Genomic DNA, 15,592 nt, shown 5'->3' with positions numbered 1-15,592 from the left:
CCTACTGAGGGACTGGAGACTTAATCAGCCAGCCACAGGAGCTGCTAGTCAGATTTATGTGACTAAACCCCAATAAAGACTCCAGATACCAAAGACAATGTGAGCTTCTCTGGCTGTCAATACTCTGTGCAAGCTGTTAAATAAACATCAATACTGGGAAAGTAACACTGTCTATGTCTCCGTGGGAAGTGTAAACTCCACATTTGGTACTTTTCTTGACTCCAGCCTATGCATCTTTTCACTTGACTGATTTTAATCTGTATTCTTTAGCTGTAATAAACCATAACCATGAGTATAACAGCTTTCAATGAATTCTCTGAGTCCTTCTCCATGTATAAGATCTAAGATAATTGTGGAGAACCCTGAACTTGCAACTGATGTCAGATGTAGCTACGGGTAGCCTTTTGTACACTGCTCTCTAACTTCGCAATTGGCTAACTAATTTTATCAGATTTGTGTTTTGCTGTCCTATCTAAAAAGGCATTATTAAACCCAACGTCACCTAGGATTTTCTATTTTTCTTCTAAATGTTCTCTTTTTTATGTTTTGTATTTAAGTTTATGAATCATTTTGAGTTAATCTTTGTGAAAGGTGTAAGGTCTGTGTAGAGGCTCATTTTTTTGCATATAAACTTTAATTGCTCCAGCTTCATATACTGAAAAGACTCACCTTTCTCCGTTGAATTGCTTTTCCACCTTTGTCAAAGATCAATTGACTGTATTTCTGGGCCTTATATATTGCTCCATTGGTCTATGTATCTATTCTTTCTCAAGCACTACACTATCTTGATTACTGTACCTTTACAGTTAGCATCAAAAAGCAGGTAATGTAGGTCTTGGATATTGCTTTTTGACCCAACCTGAGTCTCTGTCTTTTAAATGTAAATGTTATTATATTCATTTTTATTCTAAATACTGATAAGGCAGTATTACGTTCTCTTCATTATTCTTGCTGCTCTTTAATATCATCTCCTTTAATTCTATCCTTTGCTAATAACACTGTAGACATTTCTTTTTCCTAACGACATAATTACTGTTCCAGAAACTCTTTGATTAGTTTTATTTACAGCCTTAGTAGCACTCTCCGTTTCAAATCTTGTCTGGATGTTTACAGTATACCTTTCATTTCTTCTCAAACTTTCAACCTAATACATCTAGTACTCATGTATCACTGAAAGCCTTTAAACTATAAACTTTGGTTTTCTTAAGTTTAAGGATATTGTCTTCTATTTCACCTTTGATTACTGCTTCTCTTCTATTTATTATTCTTTTCTTTACTGGTTTTATTTGTACATTGAATCTTTATTCTTTGTACCTGTCATTTTCATCCTTTCGATCCTTTTCTACTGCTGCATTTCAGAAGACATCCTCTAACTTCTCTTCCACATCACTGACTAGATTTTCAACACTACCTTTGCACCCCTTCACTGTGAATTTTAATAGCAATACTTAATTTCAACATCTCTATGAGTTTTTTTTTTTAAAGATTTATTTATTTGAGGGGTGCCTGAGTGGCTCAGTGGGTTAAAGCCTCTGCCTTTGGCTCAAGTCACGATCCCAGAGTCCTGGGATCGAGCCCCACATTAGGCTCTCTGCTCATCGGGGAGCCTGCTTCCTCCTCTCTCTCTGCCTGCCTCTCTGCCTACTTGTGATCTGTCTGCCAAATAAATAAACTAAAATCTTTTTTTAAAAAGATTTATTTGAGAGAGAGAGAATGTGTGCATGTGCAGGAGGAGAGGCAGAGGGAGAGGGAGAGCAAATCTCAAGCAGACTCCCCACAGAGGAGAGACAGTGAGAGAGGAGTACAAACTGGGGGAGTGGGAGAGGAAGAGGGAGAAGCAGGCTTCCCGCAGAGCAGGGAGCCTGATGCAGGACTCCATCCTAGGACCCTGGGATTATGACCCAAGCCAAAGGCAGACGCTTAACGACTAAGCCACCCAGCACCCCAATCTTAAAGAATTTCAAAATGCAGAAAAGTACAAAGAATGATTCAAGATCCCTTGTAATCATTCTTATTTCATCTAGCACCAGGCTCTGGAGTCAGTCTATATGGATTCAAATATGAGAGTTCCGTCTTAGTTGTGTGATCTTGGGGAAGTAATTTAAACTATTTATTTCAATTTCTTTGAGAATAATCATTTAATTAGATTTAACTAGCTAATTCATGAGTGGATATTTATTTATTTGAGAGGGTGAGAGAGAGGATGAGTGGGGATGGGGCAGAGGGAGAGGGAGAGGGAGAGAGAATCTTAAGTAGACTCCATGTCCAGCATGGAGCCTGACTTACGGATCAATCTCACAACCCTGAGCTCATGACCTGAGCTGAAGTCAAGGAACTGAGCCACCCAGGCACCCTGTGAGTGGTTTTATACACTATCTGTTACTCAAAAATATTTAGCTATTATTAGTATAACCTTTGCTGATATCTTGGCTGGTTACCTTCTATGTCAATCTGCTGTCTTTAACATATAATTTCACATTCATTAAATAACTTTGAGAAGAAAGCAAATATCATCTAATATCTTGTTTCTTCCAAGTACGATTTTCCTCTAGGATTTAAGTATAAGATTCCTTTATTTTGTAGTTTCTTAACAGGCCCATGATGGTTTTTTAAAAATGTTATCAAATTCTTTAAAAAAAATGTTATCAATTATATGAAAGTTGACAAAACCAACCAGGTTTGATGTTTGCTAAGAGAAAAGTTATATAAATTCTAGTTGGTTTCTCTCTGTTACTGTCCACCTAGGTATTATTTGACTTTTAACTCTCAGTTCTTTATCTGGAGAAAAAATTAATTCATACAACTCTAGCCAAATATCTGTGTTGAGCAGGAGAGAGAATCTTGATTCTCATCTAGTATGGAGATTAAGATCTCTCTGGGAATCCATTCGAACTATAAACTTTTTCTCCAGCACACAGAATTTTGTTTACCAATTCAATTGGTCATGTCTTGAAGTCAATTGTGGATCCTTGGTTAAGGATCCCCTGATTTACCATTTGCTCTGAAGAACTAAGGGAAGACTTTGATCCTATTGCCTTGTTATGTGATGTATAGGATTAGCTATTTAATCCTGGATACTTTGAAACAGAACATATTCTTCCCTAATCAAAAGCAGGGTCTGACCAAGAGTTGTTTAAGCTGGTGGCTGGTACAAGAGAGTTCATTAAACTGTTCTCTTTCACTCTTGTACATATTTGAAATTCTCCAAAATAAGACACTTTGTTTGTATTTATTTGAAGTAGGACCTGAAAAAATGCATACCAACCCCATGGATTTTCTCCTCTCTGCCCCTTCCTACTACAATTCCCTTTACATTTGAAAATGCACCCAAACCAGTCCACTTCTTCCTTTACAGAACTGTGGTCACCAAGGGAAGTAGAGAGGTAATGATAAGAGAGATGGGAGGGAGAAAAAGAACCCTGGTGCTGCAGATAACAGTTGCAACACCCAGCGGGTAGCTGCCAAGTTTCTAGCTGGCAAAGATCCTATTTCCTTAAGCTGTAGGTATGCAATACAAATTGGTAGAAAAATCTACCTTTTTCCTGTTTGTCCTTGCTATTCTGTCTTAGGAATCTGTCTTTACTTTTACTGACAGAAAATCCTCCTAATGTCTGGCATATTTTAATTTGTATATCTAGTTTCTCATTCCATTTATAACTCTGCTTCTCTGTGTATTTTCGTCTATTTGATCATAGCATAACAGAGGAGATTAAGCAGGGTCCCACGAGCTGACTGCCTTCTAAGCCCAGACTTACCACGGCTGAATTCTTAAGGTTAAAAGGTCCTACAATAATCTGGCACATGTGCAACTTGGGAACAACAGATAGGTGGAAGAGATAGCTTGTGATCTATTCTTGCTTTCCTTAACTCTCATACTATAATTTTACATATACAGAAGTATATATACTGATATCAGTGAGCATATAGAGTATAGGGGAAAAAAAAGTATTATTTTCTCTCAAGGAAGCTCTAGCCCAAATTAACAACAGCTAGAAACTGCCAAAAGATGTAAGGTTTAAACAGAAGCATTGTAGCAACCAATCAGAAATACTTAAATTCACCTACAATAAAGTGCACATGATAAAACTTAGAAATTGGTGAGCTAACACGCCAATTATCAGAGACACTCTCAAAATAAAGTAAAAAACAAGTTAGTGAACAAATAATATTAAAAACAATTAGCATAATGAGGTAGATTGAGATTACTTAGGGATATGGTTCTTTAAATTCCTTCTGGTCTTGTTAATAATGCTCTATGTTAATCAAAGATTTCTTGAAAAAGACTGGAACATAGAGCAATGTGTTTAGAAGAGTGACCTCCAGGGTGCCTGGGTGGCTCAGTGGGTTGGGCCTCTGCCTTCGGCTTGGGTCACTATCTCGGGATCCTGGGATCGAGCCCCGCATCAGGCTCTCTGCTCAGCGGCGGGGGGCCTGCTCCTCCACCCCCTGCCGCCTGCCTCTCTGCCCACTTGTGATCTGTCTGCGAAATACATAAATAAGAATCTTTTTTTAAAAAAGCTATTAAAAAAAAAAAAAGAAGAAGAAGAAGACGGACCTCCAATCTGAAAAATGTGATTTGAACTATCTCTACCAATTGGGAAAGTCAGTGGCTCTGAGCTTCAGTCTTCTCATCTCTAAAATGGGTACAATAATAGTGCTATTCTTGCAAGGAGGTTGTGAGGATTATATGAAATAATGAACATAAAGAGCTTAGTTATTAGCACAGGGGCACTGAGCTGGCTCAGTCTGTCGAGTGTGCAACTCATGATCTTAGGGTTGTGGGTTCCTGCCCTATGTTGGGTGTAGAGATTACGTTAAAAAAAAAAAAAAAAGGAGCTTAGCACAATTCCTGGCAAATAGCACTTCAAAACACAACAGACTTTTTATAAAAAGTAAACTGACCTCTTCTTTCAGGGTGTTAATCCCTTGAAAGTGCTGAGATAAAATAAGGTGCTAACTAAGGTCAAATGGTACTTCAGATAAAAAGTAAAAACATAAAGAAACAAACAAACAAACAAAAAAACCCAAACATAAATTACAGACCACTATCTCCCAAAAAATTTAAACAAAATTTTAGCAAATTGAATTCAAGAATATACAAAGAGAAGAATATATCATGCCTAACTGGAGTTTATACCAGGAATCCAATGTTGGCTTAATATCAGTAAAAGTAAAAAAAGAAAGAAAGAAAGTGTTATTCACTATGTATCAAACAGAATAAAAAAGAAAAACTACACTATTATGTTAATTAATACAGATGAGGTATTTGACAAAATTCAACAACCATTGGTGGTAACAACTGTCAGTAGCCAAGGAACAAATGGGAACCTCCTCAATGTGCTACAAGGTAACTACTGAGAACCTATAGCTAAAAATCACACATTTCAATGGTTAAAAATTTGACTGCTTTCTCCTTAAGATTAGGAACAAGACAAGGATATCTATTTTCACTGCTTCAACACTGAAATATTCTTAGGGCATTAAGTAGAGAAAAAGGAAAAGAGACACAAAAATAAGGAAGGAATAAGTTAAACAAACAAAAGTTTGGGCTATGTGGAAATCTATGGAATCTATAACATTTTACTTATAGTGAGTTTACTGGCAATGTCATAGGCAACAAGATCAATATACAAAAATCAATTATACTTCCACGTTCCAGCAATTAAAAAATCAGAGATTGAAATAAAAAGATGTAATTTATAGTAACATAAAAATGTAAAATAGCAATAAATTTAACAAAATATGTGCAAAGTCTATACAATGGAAATTACATTTTGGTGAGACAAACTATAGAAATATAAATAATGGACAGATAAACTATGCTTATAAATTGGAAGATTCAATATTAAGATGTCATTTCTTTCTAAATTCACCTACAGATTCAACTCAATTCCAATCGAAATCCCAACAGGCACTTTTATAAAAATTTACAAATATCGATTCTACAATTTATACAAAAATGCGGAAGACCTAGTATAGCCAAAACAGAAACAGAACAAAGCTTTGAAACAGAACAAAGCTGGAGGACTTACACTCCTGATTTTAAGACTTACTATACAGGTACACAGAGTGTCTCAATGTTGGTACTACTGATATTATGGACTGGCTAATTATCTGTGATGGGGAACTGGCCAGTACACTTTAGGGTGTTCAGCAGCATCCCAACCTCTACCCCATCAAAGGCAAATCTTTCACCTGCCAATTGTTAACAATCAAAAACATTTCTGGAAACAGCCACATGTCGAACGGGGGGGGGGGGGGCAAAATTACCCTTTGTTGAGAACTATTAAGCTATAGTAAGAAGTGTGTTACTGACATGAAGACATGAAGATAGACGTTTAAATCAATGGAACTGAACAGAATCTAGAAACAGACCCTCAACTTAGAAGTCAACTGCTATTTATTTGGCAAAGATACAATGCAATTCTATAGAAAAAGACAATCTTATCAGTAAATGATGCTATAGTGACTGGTTATTCATATGGAAGAAGAATAAACCTGACCCCTCACCTCACTCCATACATGAAAATTTAACTCAAAACTTATCACAGATAAATTTAAGAGCAAAAACTATAAAACTCCAAGAAAAAATATAGGAGAAAGCTTAGTAATTCTGGCTTAGACAAAGATACCTTAGAAAGTAAAGAAGCACAAACTTTTAAATTGATAAACTACAGATTACAATATAAAACATGTTTGTGCCTTTATCTTCTGTTAAGAAGATAAAAAGGCAAACTACAGACTGGGAGAAAATATTTGTAAAGTAAATATCTGATAAAGGACTTGTATCCAGAATAAGACAATAATATTGCAAACAACCCAATGAAGGACAATGGACAAAGAGTTTAAACAGTTTAAAAAAAAAGTTTAAACAGCTGCCTTACCAAAGAAGATATGCTGATGGCAAAAAAGCACATGAAAAGATGTACAACAACTTTAATCATTAAGGAAATGCTTATTAAAGCCACTCTATCATACCACATAAGCCCACGTGAATAGCTAAAATGAAAAAAGACCATACCAAATGCTGACAGGACACAGGGAACTAGGGCTCCTTTAAGTTGCTGATGGGAATACCAATTTGTATAAGCATTTTAGGAAACATGTTTGGCAATTTTTTAAAAGTTAAGCATACACTTACCAGATGACCCAGCAATTCCATTCCTAGGTATTTACCTTAGAAAAATAAAAACTTATGTCAACACATAAGCTTGTATTTGGATGTTCATAGCAGCTTTATTCATAATAGTCCACAAGTGGAAATAACACCAATGTTCATCAACTAATGAATGGATAAATGAACTGCAGTAAACCCATATAAGGGAATGCTACTCAGTAATAAAAAAGAACAACAACAACAACAAAGAATTACTAATACACACAACATGAATAAATCTCAAAAGCATTATCCTAAGTACAGGCATGCAGGTACAAAGGATATTAACGAAGTATCCCGATTATTTGATATAGCTAAAAATAATTCTGATTTTCAGTAGCTTTTTTGTGGTTATTTAATTAACTGACTTTTAACTACCTTTTGTTCTTTAGGTATCTCCTCTCATATCCCTAAAACAACTACAAACCCTTCTACCATAAGGGTTATTGTATATCTCTGCAGAGCAGTTCACAATACAACCACACCTTTGTAGATCAATGCACAGACTGTGTAATTCTCATTCAATAAAACAAATAGAATGCAGCATACTTATCACAAGAGATTCAGGATACCTGGGTTCAAATCCCAGCTGACTCCCTGGGGTAACCTGTGTTAAGTCATTTAATCTACATGAAATCCCTTATTCTTATTCGTTAAACTGAAAAGCACTGGGGTAAAGTGCAGAAAGAGTGTTAGGGACAGTGGAGTGGTACAATCAGCAATCCCAGTGAATGTGAGGCTGTAGTAAGGTAAGAAATCTCCTGAAGAGACTAAAAGTGATAAAGCAAGTTTCTAAATCTTGGTATTCCTAGCCCTTTCACTGTATCAGCATTCCCTGATATTCATCTTGATAAAGATGATAATGAAGAGGAAGAAAAGATGAAGGAGAAAAGCGCATGCAATCGTAAGACCAGGTGTTTTCATTCTCTGAATAGCCCACACATATTTATTGAGTACCTATAAAGGTCAAGCCAGTGCTTGGCACTGGGGATTCAACAGTGCATAAAATAAGTAAGACACAGTTCCTACCTGTTGGGAAGATTTACCCTAATGGGAAGACACTGACAACTAAATGGACAATTTCAATATAGCACAAGTAATGCAGAAACAGGATAGCACAGAGGGCCACAGGGGCAGACATATGACAACTAAACCCAGAGAAGATGAAGCAGGATGACAGGACATCCAGTTAAACTTGAATTTCAAATAAACAATGAATACTGTTGCCATGTAAGTATGTCCCAAATATTGTCCTATATTTTCATTTGCTACATCTGGAAGCCCTAGGTGGGGATGATAGTTGGAAAAGTGCCTCACAGGAGATATTTAAGACAAAAACTTATTACTTGTCCCAACAAATCTGGACCCAGAAAATGTTTATCCATTGTTGGCCTATAAAGACACTGCATGGCAAGGATCTGAAACCTCCTAACAGCAGCCAAGGAAGAACTGGAGGCTCTTACCAAGAGCCATGTAGTAAGACACCTTTTACAAGTATCTCTTACAGGGGCACCTGAATGACTCAGTGGATAAAGCCTCTGCCTTCAGCGTGAGTCATGATCTCAGGGTCCTGGGATCAAGCCCCACATTGGGCTGTCTGCTCGGCAGAGAGCCTGCTTCCTCCTTTCTCTCTCTGCTTGCCTCTCTGCCTACTTGTGATCTCTCTCTCTGTCAAATAAATAAATAAAATCTTAAAAAAAAAAAAAAAAAAAAAAAAGAAGTACATCTTCCAGACATACACTGACTTTTAAAATGCCTCCAGGTGATTTTGCCTGACTGAGTACTGGAGGTGCTTGGGAGCCAGACTGTGAAATGTACTTACGTGGCAGTGTGTGTACACCAAGAAAGGAAATTTGCACAATGATCTGGAAATGAGGTTTAAGATAAGTGGAGATTTTCAGGATGTTTATGTGAAAAACTTTTCACACTCAATACCCTTCTCCACTCCATAGTCCAGCCCTCAGAAGACTACAGCCCCGCTCAACAGCTTGGATACAATACATGAGAGACCCTGAGGCAGAATCACCTAGGTAAGCCACTTCTGACCCTCAGAAACTGTGTGAGATGCAAAATGTTTGTTGTTTTAAACTGTCAGGTTTTAGGATAACTTGTTATGTGGTGATAGGTAAGTAATGTTGTGCCCAGCAGAGGAGTTCTGCACCCCGAAATAATGGGCCTGCACTGGTACAGCATCATGCCCACCCACTGCTGAGAACAGCCAGTTAGGATGGGTAGCTTCAGCAAGGATGAGGTGGTGGACCAGAGGCACCACAGCTGTGGCTGTCACTCACTCACACCTCCCACCAGCAGGAAAATACACCATTTGGTGTATTTCCATGGCCACCCCAGCATAACAAAAGTTCATTAAGGACAGCATAGCCTTTCTGGAACAAAATAAGATCTTTCTAAAAGAACAAAACAAAACAAGAATATTTCTCTGAGTTCAGCTCAGTCACTTGAGAAAATTGCATAAAAACAGAAAGGTAAGTAAAATAATACAGTAAATTAACAAAGCTAAGAAATACTCCAAGTCTCGGATTAGCTGTGGTTCTCAGCTTGATTTCGTGTGTGTTAAGAATTAATACTGCTCTCCCAATCAGGAAAATAATCTGTTCCTGGGTGGTTGCTTTGACTCTCCCATCCAGAAGGGAATTTCTGAAACTTAAGGATAGTGTACAAGTGAAGAGCTGTGAACCTTGGTTAAACAAATAATCCAGAATTTGTAAGAGTACTTTGATGAAACAATTTTAGTGTCATAAATTCCATAAATTATTTTATTTCAATAGATTAAGCTTAAGTGATTTCATTCCAACCATCTAAAGTGAACAGAAATATGTCAGAGAAAAACATTTCTTTTTTTTCTCCAAAATACAGGATGGATTAAAAGGGAGTGGGTAATAGTATAGAACTAAATAAGACTGCAGGGAGATAGATGCTGGAAGTTTTCTTTGATCACAGCCCCTAGACTCAGCCCTTGGCTTTATAATTAGGGTTTCCTATCCAAATCATCTCAGAGTTCATGCTAGTATGACATATTTTCCCCCAGGCCACTTCAATACCAACAAGCTTAGTATGAGCTTATGTTAGAATCCTTTAAGGTTTGTGTTCCAGATATATCAGATATCACTCTTCTCTCCTCATGGCCTACAAAACATTCACAATCATTTTAAAAGATCCCCAATTCAATTTTCATAGAAACTGAAATAAGGATATTGCCTTAAAGGACTTACATCTTCAGGATAGTTAATTCACTGATTTAAGTAAAGCCTGATCTAACCTGTGTTTTCTAGGAATTTCTGTGTCAGTTAACATTTTTAAGTATTCTATTTTTTAAATATCCAATTCATTTAAAATTTGCCTTGGTATACAATCTAGATATTAAAAGAGAGAACACAGTAATGAAAGAAAATAAAATCTAGACTATCTCTGAATTCAAGTATCTGGTATTATAGAATAAAACAATGGTTATTCAGCTATTTTTCTCCAAATTCAGTAGCAATTTTCTATATTTGCTTTAATTATATAAAATTGATACACATATTAAACAAAACCCTGAAGTATCAGGCCTAAGTCCCATGCATTTTCTCTATAGCCATGCTAACACATCCGGTTAAGATTTGCCAATGACTGTATCCATGATTCCTAAGACTTGTTGTTGGTTCATAGTGAGGTCTAAAGATCTGGAACCAAAAATCAAGGAAAGCTTTAAAAACTGGCCAGCAAAACAATCAACAATTTCTAGAGGATTAGCTGCCTTTTTAACTCAACAGTACGCTATAAAATTTTGTGACCCAGAAAAGGAAAAGGCTGAGAAAAAAACATCCAACATATAATTCATTAATATCATCCAGGATAACAGATGCAACCCAGACACAGTTTCATTGTTTCTAAGCTCCCTGCTTACAGTTCTCTTTCCTCATATTTGGAGATTCTTTTATTTTCTTCCTCATAAAACACCATTTTTTTTCTAGTTCTCTTTGTTTGTAAATAATCAATATATATTGTAGAATTTCTTATTTCACTGATTATCTTAAGAGAAAATTCCACTTTGAAAAATTTCACAACTTTGTGAGAGAACAACTTTCTCTTATTCCCCTTTAAATGCTCCTTTACAAACTAGGGAGGCAAAATTGGAGGGGAGGAGACAAGTGGAAACCCCCAGAAAACCTGAAAAAAGAAAAGTTTGACAGTAGAATTTTGTCGTTGTTTCATCCATTCAACAAACAAATATTAAGCCCCTATACGTCAGGTACTATGCTAGGGCCAAGTCCTACTTTGTTCTCAAGAGCCTGCCATTACAATATAATCTTAAAATACCAATGAGGTTAATAAAATTATATTTATATCAAGTTACATTAATTACAGTATACCTTAAAAATAAATTAGATAAAGATGTAAATAAAATTATATACACACACACATAACTGTTTTGGTGGAGAGGTTCTGAATTGTTTTGTGCTTTCCACCTTTTGCTAAGGATTCTGACAACAGGAAGAAGGAAATCACTTCCAAGAATTACACACATAGAGTTACGAAGAGGGTATTTGTAGATAAAATGGAAAGAAAATAAAAATGTTAAGATTTAAAGAAAAAAAAAAAACACATTTCGGGCTCCCAGGTGGCTTAGACGATTAAGCATCTGCCTTCAGCTCGGGTCATGAGCCCAGAGTCCTGGGATCAAGTCCTGCATCAGGATCCTGGCTCCACAAGGAGTCTGCTTCTCCCTCTCCCTCTCCCTCTGCCCTCTAACCTGCTCATACTCTCTCTCTCATGTCCTCGCAAATAAATAAACAAATAATCTTTTTAAAAAAACAACACACAGAATATTTCAAAGTTATCAAAGCTCTAAAGTAATATAAAAATCTGTGTAGTACTTTATATTTTATTTGAATCTAGTGATGTTTCTTATTACAACAGCCAACAAAGTCTATCAACCTACTTATTTCTTTTTGCCAAAAAACATTATCTTCAATTTTATAACTGAAGTCATACAGAAATAAAATTCAATTATAAAAATATACTTGACAAATTCAAACCAAATTTCATTAGATGTTATGTTACAGGATATTATATTAGTATTTCAGTCTTACTTTAAGTATTAAATGTATGCTATTTTAAAATCCACATCCATGGACTTGACTTGTTATAATATCCTTTAAATGCATGCAATGCTTGTAAAGTACTCAGCTTCCTGGAATGAAACAAAATGTATCTGATACAGAACTGTATACTACAACAATGTTTTATTATAACTCATAACCAAACTATGGAAAAGATTCTTTACCGCATTAATCATCAGGGAAATGTAAATTAAAACTACATTACCACTACATACCCACCAGAATGAGTATAAGGAAAAAGATTAAGAAATACCAAGTATTAGCAAGAATATGAGCAATAGGGAATCCTTATATACTGCTAGTAGCAGTGTAAATCGGTATTATCACTTTGGAAAAAGTAGACTGGAAGTATCTACTAAAGTTGAGCAAATGTATAGTCTAACCAAACAATTCCAATCCTAGGTATATCCCCTAGAGAAATGTGTGTATATGTTCACCAAAGGACATGGACTAGAATGTTCATAAGATCATTAACTGTAATATCCCCAAACAGAAAACTATCCAAATACCCAATAACATTAGAATGAATAAATTATGATTTATTCACACAGTGTAATATTATAAAATAATGAGAAAATTATCAACTACAACTACATACAATATGGATGAATCTCACAAACATAACGTTCAGCAGGAAAGGTAGTCACAAAAGAAAAATTACCATAGGATTCTATATATAAAGCATAAAAATAGACAAGAATAAATCTATGCTATTAAAAGCCAAGACAGATACAACTTAAAAAAAAATATTTCAGCAACCATTTTTATTCACTATGTAATTTATAAAAAAGAAGAGAGGGAGGGAGTGGGTAAAAAAAAAAATAAGAGGAGGAGAAACCAGGTTAAATATCAGAATAAGGTAATTTAATATTTTCCTGAACAATAAACATTTGATCTTTAAATTTTTAAAAATAGATTTTACTTATTTTTTGACAGAGAACAAGAGAGGGAACATAAGCAGGGGTAGTGGGAGAAGGAGAAGCAAGTTTCCTGTGGAGCAGGGAGCCTAATGCAGGGCTTGATCCCAGGACCCTGAGATCATGCCCTGAGCCAAAAGTAGATTCTTAACCAACAGAGCCACCCAGGTGCCCCTACATGTGGTATTTAAATTGCTAGATTTAATTTAAAAACACTATGTTGGGGGGCACCTGGGTGGCTCAGTTGGTTAAGCATCTGCTTTCGGCTTGGATCATGATCCCAGGGTCGTAGATTGAGTCCTGCCAGTTTAGTTGTTACTAAAAGTAAGCAAGATGGTTAGCTGAAGTTAAATATGTGGAAAGGTTTTCTTCTGTGAAAATAACAATGGACCACATGGGAAAAGGAAACAAAACAATCAGATAAACTCCATTTTTCAAAACACTAATTAAATAAGAAATCACATAAAGATCTTTTAATTTCAACAGTACTCTGCCAATTGAGTTATAAGGCGATTCACTGAAAAGTGAGTATTAAAATAAAGAAACAAGTTTGCAGACATCCTTTCCTCCAAAAAGAAGAATTTAAGTTTATCATCCTTTCAATAAAAAACAATTATTTCAAGAACTATAAAATCAGGTATCACCATCATACTTTTCAAATAAAGCAATTTAGTGGGCTCTGGGTGGTTTAGTCAGTTAAGTGTCTGTCTGCCTTTGGCTCAGGTCATGATCTTAGTGTCCTGGGATCAAGCCTCTCATCAGGCTCCCTGCTCAGAGGGGATGCCTGCTTCTCCCTCTCCCTCTGCTCACCTCTCTTTCTCCCTCAAGTAAATAAATAAAATCTTAAAAAAATATATAATAAAGTAATTTATATGAACTATCAGAATAGAGATTAAAAAATAAAAATTTATATTAAAAATGAAAAAAGTCACTTTATTGTGACTCAGGAATAACATATTGCATTATTAAAGCTATTTATAAATCTACAACATGCAATAAAAAAACAGAGCAAAGTGATGTAATTCTACCTAACCACAATATACATTGTGAAAGCAGTTAACAGGAAGATAAAAGATGTGGTAACCATAGCCTATTTAAAAATACTTTAATTTTTTCTTTTTTTGTTGTTTTAAATCAGGAACTCTTTATATTTTTTTCTAAAAGATAATTCTTATTATTTCTAGCATTTAGTTATTTATTATGGTAACCTAACACTACTATTTAGTTTTATTTACTAAAACATATCTTGTAGACAAACACAGGAAAAAAATACGAGAGAGAAACGGCACAGGTCCTTCCAGAAAAGCAAGCTACTAGAATGAGCAGGTCAATAAAACTATTTGTAGAATGGAATAGCTTCTATTTTCAGATCATTAAGATATTTTTAAATATCCTGAAACCAAACCCAGATTCTAAAGGCAAAGCCAGAACCATTCACTGTGTTTATTAAAATACAATCTCTTATTAAGTCTTGCACAGTAAGAGAGGCCAAACTCACCCTAACATGACCTTAGATTCAGAAGCCTGCCAAAGAATCTGTATAGAAATAGCAACTAAATGTTGCTTATACCTACTGTTTCAAGTAATATAAAATAAAACAAAAGCTTACTAGTTATTTTAGGACTTAAATAGTGAAGTAAAATCTGACAAAGAGAATATGGGAAAACACTAGCAGCCTTTTAAATTAAACATACAAGTTTAAATTATATGAGCTAATTTATTTTTAAGATTTTGAACACTGAATCTTTAACACTAATTCCCTACCTTTTTCACCTTTCCAACTCCTTTTAAATATTTTCTCATTGAGAAAGTAACAGTTCAACTCTATATCTGAAATTAATAATATACTCTATGTTGGCTAATTGAATTAAAATTAAAAAAAAAAAAAAAAAGAAAGTTAAGGTTCTCTTCTTGGCAGAAATGCTCTATTATGGTCCCTCCAGGGAGCCATTCCAGCAGCACTCTTGATAGAACTGTGAATTCCTTCTGTTCCTACTGCTTAGCCCACAAATGCCTTTATTGCTGTTTCCAGGTTGTAAAGATCTGTTCAAAAATGTTACAAAGCCGGGGCACCTGGGTGGCTCAGGGGGTTAAGCTGCTGCCTTCCACTCAGGTCATGATCTCAGGGTCCTGGGATCGAGTCCCGCATCGGGCTCTCCGCTTGGCAGGGAGTCTGCTTCCCTCTCTCTCTCTCTGCCTGCCTCTCTGCCTACTTGTGATCTTTCTCTGTCAAATAAATAAATAAAAGTCTTAAAAAAAAATGTTACAAAGCCTAAAACAATTAGTTTCACTATAAATGTATATACTCTAACCTTAGCTGGTTCCCTGCTGCTACTCAGGGATCCCAGAATCATCTCTAGCTTAGAAAGGATTAAAAATAGTATAGTACAGGTTCTAAG

At 35.6% G+C, this 15,592-nt stretch overlaps 1 protein-coding gene across 8 annotated transcripts in view; it reads right to left on the bottom strand.

Annotated features, from left to right (window-relative positions):
* The window catches only part of TFDP2 (transcription factor Dp-2), a 175,494-nt gene that overhangs the window by 87,522 nt on the left and 72,380 nt on the right, over positions 1 to 15,592 (bottom strand). Inside the window, exon 2 of one of the 8 annotated variants that reach the window (XM_059163897.1) lies at positions 7,142 to 7,176. The exons of the other annotated variants lie outside the window; for them this stretch is intronic. The gene's annotated coding sequence lies outside the window, so the exon portion shown is untranslated. The remainder of the gene's footprint in view (positions 1 to 7,141; positions 7,177 to 15,592) is intronic. 8 annotated transcript variants of the gene reach the window in all.

This window comes from Mustela lutreola, chromosome 2, assembly GCF_030435805.1.
Source record: "Mustela lutreola isolate mMusLut2 chromosome 2, mMusLut2.pri, whole genome shotgun sequence".
Taxonomy (NCBI): domain Eukaryota; kingdom Metazoa; phylum Chordata; class Mammalia; order Carnivora; family Mustelidae; genus Mustela; species Mustela lutreola.
Note: the sequence above shows the minus strand (reverse complement) of the source record. Positions and strands in the feature narration are given on the sequence as shown.